The following is a 10,217-nucleotide window of genomic DNA, read 5'->3' as shown; positions in this document are numbered from 1 at the left end:
GGAGACATCTCCTAGCCTCCAAAATATTTTGCTAAGAACTGTGAAAAAAGTAAAAGAATGGCTTTATCATTTAATCTTTTCCCCTGTTTCAATCGTTTTACTATCTTAGGAAAAGACTCTTTTTGAGACATTTCGAAGATAAGGGATTTTGCTGAATCTCGATGATGCGTTTCATGGAACTTTGTTTTTTGTTTTCCAGCAAGTTTTTAAATTTAACAACCATTGTTGCTACCCTGAGTAATTTTAGCCAATTCAAAAAACGCAAGAAGTCGATGAGTTGCTGAGAGTCCTGTAATCTTGAGTTGACGAAAGTTGTTTCACGATATTGGGGTTTTGGTTCAGGTTGCAGAAGAAAATCCTGGTTTCAGAAGAAGGAGGCTGGAGCAAGAGATTATCTAAATCTGAAATGGCGATGTCTCTTTGCTCAGCATAATCAGCCGGATTACTTTTTCCTGAGATATGATTCCCTTGGGTTTCCTTTGAAAAAAAAAAGAATTTCGTTGACTCTATTGCTGCAAAAGTCTTTGCGTTTTGGCGTGTTCTTCAGCCAAGCTAGAACGGTAGTGCCGTCAGTCCAACAGAATACAAAGCTCGGCTCAAATCTAGATTCATTAAAGACGAATTTGCACAGACGTGATGCGATTACAGCTGCTTGTAATTCAAGCTTAGGAATGCTCTCTTGTTTAAGACGAGCTACTTTGGTTCGGCCTATAACACAATGAGCGTTGACTTTTGATAATGTAACCGTTCGAGCAAAAATACAGGCTGCCATTGCATTTTGGGATGCATCGGCGAAAACGTGCAGCTGCATCTGTGCGTTGTCAGAAATTAATCCCACGAATGAGAAATTTTCAACTGACTACATTGAAGGAGCTATTTTTCTGCGACACTGGTACGCTTATGTGGTATTTCTTCGTCCCATGAAACTCCGCTCCTCCAGATAACCTGTAGAAGGATTTTCATAAGGATTAGGAACGGAGCTAGAAACCCCAATGGATCGAATTATGTGGCTATTGATGACAGCATTTGGCGAAGGGTCATGGTTGAGCTTTGGGTTAACTTTCGTTTTCACGAACAAATTATCCTCTTTTGTGTCCCAGAGGACACCTAATATTCGCTGCGTTGCGTTATCTTCGACAATGTCTGCCTATGGAAAATTGTTTAAGCTTCGGGTTCATTTGACACAAACTTTGTTAAATTGCATCCACCTTTTTCTAGCGTTGTTTTCATATTCAAGACGGAAGTTTCTGTTATATCAATCGATTCGAAGGAGTGAACAAAATCATCCATATAAAAACTCTGACGAATGAGTTGTTTTGTATTGGATTGACTTGCGAAATCTTTTGCAGTTAGATTCAATGCGATTATTGGCGAGCATTCGGCGCCAAAAATCAACCTTGTATACTGATATTGCTTCAAGCCTTTTTTGCTGGTCCACAGGAACCCTAAAGCATTCTGATCAGGCTCCTTGATATCTATTTGCATGAACATGCCCTCAATATCTGCGGGTACAGCTATTGGTTGTTCACGGAAACCCAAAAGTAATCCAAACATATTGTTGAGGAGAGTAGGTCGGGCTTCTAAGCAAAAGTTCAAAGAAACCCCTTGAAATTTTGAACCGGCATTTGCTACGCGCTTTACTTTGCCGGGCTTGTTTGAGTTGACAACCGAGTGGTGAGGTAGGTACCAGATATTAGGTGGCTGTGGAATGGTAAAAATGACCGGTTTGACATATAGGTTTTCAATGTCCGAACTGAAAATTCGGATTGAAATGTTTTATTATATAAATCTTGGAGGTTTTGATATTTGTTCAAACGATGTTGAGGTGAGTTCAATTGAGCTTTCGCGACGCAAAAATTATTTGGAAGCTATATTTCTGCTTTCCAAGCTAAGTTCATGTTGTATCTTGTTCCGTTCTCAAAAGTAATTTCCTCCATGACATTGAGTAAATTTTCATTTTTTAGAGAAAGGCACAGGAGTTGAAGCATTAGGTATTGCTGAATCTTCAATGTTCCAAAATTTTTCGACAAGTTTGCTAAGCATTGGCCGCTCTCTGTTGCGAGCTTCAATGTCACTTGTTTGCGGCTCTCGTGGTACTTTATTCAGATACTTGCAACTTAAAGGACCCGTGATGGTCCATCCAAGCAAATTCCTGATGGCAAATGGGCTTCCAACAGAACCTATCTTGACATCTCTTTCAGCAATGAACCAAAAAGCATCAACACCAAGGAGAACACGGACATGATTATCTTTCAGCTCCGTGTAATTGATGTGGCTGAGATGGTTGAATTGGGAGCAAACATTGTTCAGTTGTTTGACGTTGATAATGTCGAAGCGAGTTTTTTTCGACAGAATAGAGATTTGGTAACGCGAAGAGCACTGAAGCAGATTTTAATACTGCGACACTCAGTTTAATCAGGGTCGAATGAATTTTATCTGTTGAGAAAGCTCCATGAACTTTCAGGTCGACTGATTGCTTTGGCGTAATTTTCAGTTTTTTTGCTGTAGTTTTGCATAAATAAGAGCAACTGCTGCAGTTGACCAACATTGCATATCACTGATTCGAAGTGTTGCCCTTAATCAGCGTTACCGGGATACACTGCAGCTGATTTCTAATGCCCGAAAGTGAATGCGGATTTATGCTATCAACGGCATCTGGAGACTTGAGAATTCGTTGTTCAACGGCGACGTTGTTAGACTTCTGAGATTGATTTTTACTATCAGTTCCAGATCTTTCTCTAGGCAAACTTGAATGATGTTTTTTTGTCTAATCATTCTTCTTCTTTTGAGTTTTCAATTACTTTAGTTGCCATGTTTTGTTTCCAACTTTATGTTTCAATCAAAATTTACACAGTGAGGAAGTTTACAAATGAAAAGTCACGAATGGCTCGAGCAATCAACATTAAGAAAAGTTAAGATACCTAACATTGGGTCTTCGCTAGGGTATTGCTTGTGTTTGGGGTTGAGAGTGTTTGCTTCTATGTCGTGCAGAATGGCCTTATTGAGAGTGAGGAGACCGGCGTGCAGGTATTGGGATCTGGAGGAGGAGAGGAGAGACAACTTCTGGTTCAGGTGCATCCTCAGCTGCTGTATCTGACCCATACTGCTCAACACTGTCAACAGTGGCTGGATGAAACTACATAAACAACTTGCCCATCCCTCCTTATCCACTTGTGAATATTCTTCTATTCCAACAATCAAGTTCAACAATCTCCTTAAAAGTTTAACCCAAAAAAAAACTCAGCGGGAATCTGCGAGCAGTTCGTTCATTAGTCCGCTTCATCTAGTTTACACACACCTAACTTGATAGCATCCTCAGTTTTTATTTATACAATAGGATTCGCATGATGCATAACGAAATGTAACAACGAGCCAAACAAGTGTCTTACAACCACTGAAAACAATTATGGAGTAGGGGGTTCTTCAGAGAAACAGCCAGAGAACAAAAAACTGCCGGCGCAAAACTAAAACTTTTTGCAATTCAGAACAAAATGGTAATTATTCTTCATTTATTTGTCAGCCAATATTCACAATCAAATACAAAACATGCAAGGATGGAGATAGTTGCAACTGTTCAGTACAGTAAGAGGTTGACTAACTTTCTGAGTTTGTTGAAGGCGGCCAGTAGCATCTTAGAAGGCTGGTCTTTAATGCCTTGACTCACTCCCTTAATTCCACTCAGTCCTTTAATGGTGGCTGTCAAGCGCTCAACCACCAGCTGCTGTGAAATCACCTATACAAACACACAGCAAATATATCAAGCTCATCATGTTTCCCTTGTTTATATAATGAACGCATACCTTCAGCGATCCCATCAATGCTCTATATCACGGAGGAAACCGGTCGGGTCGACAGGCAATTGACCGGCCGAGTCGACCGGTGGTAAGCCGGTCGTGTTTACGATTTCTAACCACACAGTCAGTAATTTTCTGAGCATGACAATTGCGCTCGCTTAAAATGACCAAACTAATAAGCACAACTTTGGTTCGATTCGATTTTTCAATCATGACGTATTTGCGTTTGCTTACCGGGGAGGGGGGGGGGGGTTATTCTCATGATGGAGTGACTGAATGATGGAAAACTTTCGAACTTTCAACCATACCGAATCCTTAGAAGTTCTTATTAGCTACATGATTTTTGCACATAACCGAAATCTGTATAACAGAAAATGACTTAAAGCAGAAAGCAGCACAGCAAAGTTTTGGGGTCTTATGCACACTAAACGGCTCAAAATTAAGAAAATAGTCGCTCGGATTTTTTTAAAATTAAATTGAAAACACGTAATCAACAAACAAATACCTCAGTTATAACATATTATGCCACTATAAGTTTTGCATTTGTCCAAGCAAATCAGCGTTCTGGGACATTTTGACTGACGTATGACAGGGATAAGGGTAGCGGAAGAGCGATCAGGGACGGCATATAGAAAACTTCGCTTTGATTCGCGGCAATAACCCCCCAAAAATCCATTGTTCTGGGTATCCGGCCAATGTTTTTTTTTCGACGCGAAAATAAACTTTCATCAATTTCGACAATTTTACCCTCCCCCCAATAACAGTAGGCTCTTCAAGATGGGCCATAGCACATATTTATCTCATAAAAGAACTCCAATCAAAGGTTGAATAAACACCTATTTCAAGCTCTCTTTCGCAAAATTTAACACTGGAGAGCTCATAGGCCCATGAAAAGATGAGTAAAATAATATCGTCAAGTGGTAGATGGGTTGAAATTGAGAAAATTTCAATTAGTTGAAATTTTCTTGATTTCTCAGAGATTTTTTGAATACCCAATCCTGATTGGCTGAAAAGAAGTGAAAATAAATTTCCAAAATTCGGTCCTTTTATGAAGAGGGACGCCAGCCTCGCTTACAATAACCAAACTAATAAGCACAACTTTGGTTTGATTCGGTTTTTTTGAGTATGATTTAATTACGCTTGGTTGTATAACTTGAAATTAATTATGTTGAATGAAGGTTTATGAACCAATGTTTTTCAAATTTTCAGTTGTTACCGGTCGACAGGTGACCCAACCTGTAAAAAAAAATGTGACCACTTGGGGCAGGTCGATTTGAGAAAAAAAACCGGTTTCCATCCCTGCTCTATATAAAAAAAAGTTGCATTTGCACCCTCACCAGAACGTTTAAAATCTACCGATAAAAAGTCACGATATTTTCACATCTTACTGGAAAAAAGTCCAACAGGCACCTGGAAAAGAGTCAAGAAACCCAAAAAAAGTGAATGACTTTTCTGAACTTTTTTCCTTTTGGCAAATTGATTTAAATTGAACTTGAACATAAATCTAAAACAACTCTAAGTCAACTTAAACATAAATCCGCAATATCTGAGCCCGAACAAATTTGAAACAAAACAAAATCTTAGTAAGATAAACACACTTCGATTATTACCTCTTAATACAACAATTTTTAAAATTCATTCTACTTAAGTTGAATGAAGTTTAGAATTACAGCTTTTGCTTCGTACTTATTAGTATTATTCAAGTCGTCATAACAGATGATTGTGCCATTCTGCCAGATGGCACAGCGCAACCTTCCGACGAAGCACGAATCAGAGAGAAAAGGCCTTAACAGCAAAAAAAAGTGCTTGAAAGGAGGGTCGAAGTATTCTGAAATTTTCTATTTTTAAAATTTCGATTTTCAAGTTGATATTTCTCAGAAATACGAAAAACGGCCAATTTGACCAAAAGAACTAGGAAAATCAAAACAACGACAAATATTGTGAAAAACAGTCGTGCAAGAGACGGAGAATACGAAGCCTCTTATCGTGGCAGCAACGCACGATAAGACCCTTATCAGCGGATATTAGTGGAAAGGGAAGCTTCAGTGGGGAAGGAGTATTCCACGGAACCCTCCCGGGACGCAAATTAAGAGAGATAAGAGCGTTATCGCTGGAATATCACGGGAGCGGAGGCTTGGTCCCCCAGAGACTGTTTATGTGAAGGGACTGTATAAAACTAACTATATAGCTACCTGGATATCGTGAAACTTTAATTTAACACCGGTGTAACTTGATATTTTAGAATATGAGTAGCTAGAAAGAGGAAAGGGTCAATCCATCTCCAATGGATTTAATATAGAACTGTCACACAAAAACATATTAAAATAGGTTGTTCGAGCCGTGTTTTTAATGACAATCACGTAGTCTGAGGATCCGAGACTCAGCTATGTGGTTGTGTTCGCATGTAAACGAAAGCTGATCAAAAGTCGTTTGACTGATGGCCTAAAAATAGTAACTTTTTACTTAGCCCTAAACAGACCTGAAAATCAACTGGCAAGGTCGAGACGGTGAAAAACGAGTAGAATTAAGGTAACTGACGCCTGTCAGTCGTTAATAGGTACTTTTTCTACGCTCCGTCGCTGTGTAGTATTTGGGCGAATGTTACAGATCCATGAGAAGATTAAAAATTGCTCTATGGAAACTGAAAACATCAGATTCGATATGTGAAGCCTGAGTATCATCGCCAGCAGATAACTGGAACTCTCAAAGAACTCAAACAAAAAAAAATGGATTATTTTTAAATCATTTTTAAACGGTCGAATTTCCAAAATTTAAATCACGTTAAACATTTTTCAATTTCAAAAAACTATGACTGACGCTTTGTTTATACAATTACCCCAATTTGAGAAAACTGGATCAACGGTTGATTTATCTGATCCACTGGAAAATCTGAAAAAATATCCACTTTTGAAATCAAAAATCATTGAAGTTTTATTGCTCCTTTTGCTAGCTAACCAAATGAATTTAATCCAATTTGGCAAAACTGGATCAACAGATGATTAACCAATATCGCTGGAAAATCTAAAAATTAAATTCCACTTTCTAACTCGAAGTTTTTTACGTTTTTTTGCTCCTTTTGCTTTTTTGGACAGAAGAGCTTCATTTGCCGTTCGTGCAGCAAATGAATTGAAACTAACTTGGAAAGAACAAAGTCAACCGTGAAATAAAAAATAAGCAACTTTAAGACTGTTTCCTAAAAAACTGACACGACGTATTTTAGTAACTCAATACGTTCAATCACACTTAATGACACTTAGACATCTCAGGATTCCGGTTTTGCAGCAGAAAAATCTTACAATTGTGTCTTTTAGCATTTCAACATATAACTGTTGACCCACAATTGATTGAGAGGCTAAAAAAAGACGCTTAGTCTTGGGTTGGGCTTCCCGTATTAGGACAATTGTCCTAATGCGCGAAGACCAACCCAAGACTAAGCGTCTTTTTTCGCCTCTCAATACAATTGTGGATCAATACAAAGCAAGAATGCCGCTAAGTCGAAAAAAATTCGAACATTTTGAGCTAGGTAAATCGATAAGGCTAGTTTTGAAACAAGAACGAGCCAAGACAATAGAATATGAAACTAGCATAGAAAGAAAAATTATCACGCGGTAACAAAGCCAGAAATACCTTAGCAAAAACCCTTTAGGCCACTTTTTTTAAATTATCAAGTCGCCCACACCCTCAAACAAACAAACAAACAAACACACACACACACACAAACAAACTTATTTACGCGTCAAATGAAACACTATGCCCATATAACAATGGCCGAAACAAACACACACACATGCAAACTATTCACGCGTCAAATGAAACATATGCGGTCGCTATGCCTATATAACAATGGCCAAAACCTATTAAACCGAAAAAAGGAAAATAAAAAAAACGAAGCCGAAAAAAATTTAGGGCTATTGAAAATTATTAAATTCGCTCACCGTCAAAGCACATACACAGCTCGTGCAACGACAAAATATGCGGCAAAAAAGCCGATGCAAAATAGGCTAAATCCTAGCAAGCCGAAAAAAAAACGAAAAGAAAAAACAAAAGAAAATCAAAAAATTTTAAGACTATTAGGAAGTTATTAAGCCCACTCGCCCTCAAAACACAGACACGCACAAGCAAACTTTTTTTCGCCCATTGAAAGGCGCAAAATGAGACCATCAAACCGATATAACACAGGCCGAAACTTATCAAGCCAAAAAAAATTAATGTCATGAAAAACTTGAACTATAATTTCTATTAAGATTTTCAGCTTTTTGTGCAATCCAGCTTTTTGTGCGAGGTGGAAATAAAAACTATGTTTCTCTTGAAACTACTCAAATTTAGGCCACTAAGCCGATATAAAATAGGCCCGAGCCTATTAACCCAAAAAAGACAAAAAAAACAAATTTAACAAATCGAGTCGGAAAAATCACAACCAACATAAGAAGAAAAATTTGAAAAGCGAGGATATTTAATACAACAAACTCAATCATTCTTGATATTTGCAACCGAGAGGAGTTGTATTTGCAATGAGCACAAAGAAAAGAGGATTTGCAATAGGAATTTGTGAAGAAGTCCAGATGTGAGTACTGTAGACGAAGTTGTTAACGAGAAAAAGTTTAGCACCCGATTGCAATACCCTTGCTATCGCAAGGGTGATCACGTTTGTCAACAAAAATCTATTAGGATCAGAAACAAAAAAAAACATAGGCAACAGGGAATCGACAAGGAGTCAAAGAACGCAAGTAAACAGAAAAACACGAGAAACTTTTTTGTTTTTTGAAAAACTTTAAATATCGAAATTCAAAGAAAAATATTATGCCCTTAAAGCTCTTAGAATTTTAAGAACAATTCAATGTATGGACTTTTTTTGGTTAAAATAACCCGATTTGAAACAACTGAAAAAATAGCTTAGGTTTTTGTTCAGCTGGGAAATATGAAAATTAAAGTTTAATTTCTAAACTAGATTTCGATCAAATTTTTTGTGAACTATACACTTTTGCTGTCAATAATGGAGTTTATCGTTCTTTTACCAAAGGAAATGAACTGAATTTTAAAAAAGCGCGAACAAATTTTAGGAATTTTTCCTGAAAAAAAAATCAGTAAGACCTATATAAGAGTACTAACTACGTTCATTACTCGTAAAAATTCTTGAAAAAGAGCACAAGACTTGAAGTATAAGAGTCTTGTCCGGACGAAACTCACAAGACTTGAAATTTAAAACGCATTTCATTTTCAAATGGGGTTGTTTTTAGGTTAAAAAACGGTGAAAAGTTTATCTCCGAATTCCAGTACAATTAATATGGTGCAATTTGTTTTGGCTTCAAATTCTACCCCAAAAAAGATTATTTTCGGCTTTTTTAGTCAATAAAAATGACGTACCCAGTCAATCGTTGACAAAACTACATCAAAGTGAGCCTCTCACGCAACAACAAAAAAATTAAAGCGCGCATAATCTCCAAAAAAAAAAGTTTAAAAATAGTTCTAAAATAAAAAATTGGTGGTTTACATAGAAAAAATGACATTTTTGTCTATCAAATAAAATGGCTTATTTCAAACAAATTTTGGATATTAAACCCTTCTTACCTTTTTGGGGCTAAGCAATATGCTCATGCTCATTTAAGTTTGTCAGTAATTGACTCGGTAGTTTTGGCGTAATTGTCGATTGATCTTTGGCCGCTACTTGCCATTGCTACATTTGATGTTAACGATCTGACTTGTTAATTGGTTTGGGTCTTTTGAAAAAAAAAACAGGTCTGCTGAGCAACCTAGCACCCTCAGGACTAATTCTGGGATAATTACAAAAACATACCGAGTTTCCACTGAAGGTCGTCAGATTACCTGAAACTTTTTTAATGCTATCAATCAATCAATGGCAAAAGCACATTTTATTCTTCTTAAATTAGTGGCTATTTTGCTCCAAATACACAGAGGACCTTATTGTGTCAAATACAGCCCAATTCGACTGGAACGGTGGTGAGCAAATTGGCGAAATGTTTGAGTAGGGAATTGTGCTCCCGGGTCGAGATCCCGCTCAAAAACCGCTCAAGATATGGGCGGTTTGAGCGGTTTTCCAGCAAGATTTGAGCGGTTTGAGCAGTTTTCCAGCAAGATTTGAGCGGTTTGGGCGTTTTTTTTTGGAAAAACCGCTCAAACCGCTCAAATCTTGCTTAAAAAACCGCTCAAAAACCGCTCATTTCTTGCGGTGATTTTTGAACGGTTTTTCAAGCAAGATTTGAGCGGTTTTTAAGCGGTTTTTGAGCGGTCTTGTAAAAAAAAACCGATTAAAACCAACAAAAAGGCCTGGAAAGGTAATGTGACGCTAAGATGCAGTTGAAATACTACCCGGGTTGACCTCCATAAACCGAAAATGCTTATCTTACATTTCCCCACACCGGAAATGCTTATCTTACAATTTCCTACATCAAATGTATGGAAAAA

At 37.6% G+C, this 10,217-nt stretch overlaps 1 protein-coding gene across 1 annotated transcript in view; it reads left to right on the top strand.

Annotated features, from left to right (window-relative positions):
- Positions 1–10,217, top strand: part of LOC134852995 (BCAS3 microtubule associated cell migration factor-like) — a gene marked incomplete at its 3' end in the record, with an annotated part of 307,656 nt that overhangs the window by 111,764 nt on the left and 185,675 nt on the right.

Source organism: Symsagittifera roscoffensis, chromosome 8 (assembly GCF_963678635.1).
Source record: "Symsagittifera roscoffensis chromosome 8, txSymRosc1.1, whole genome shotgun sequence".
Classification (NCBI taxonomy): domain Eukaryota; kingdom Metazoa; phylum Xenacoelomorpha; order Acoela; family Convolutidae; genus Symsagittifera; species Symsagittifera roscoffensis.
This window is presented reverse-complemented; position numbering and strand designations above follow the sequence as displayed.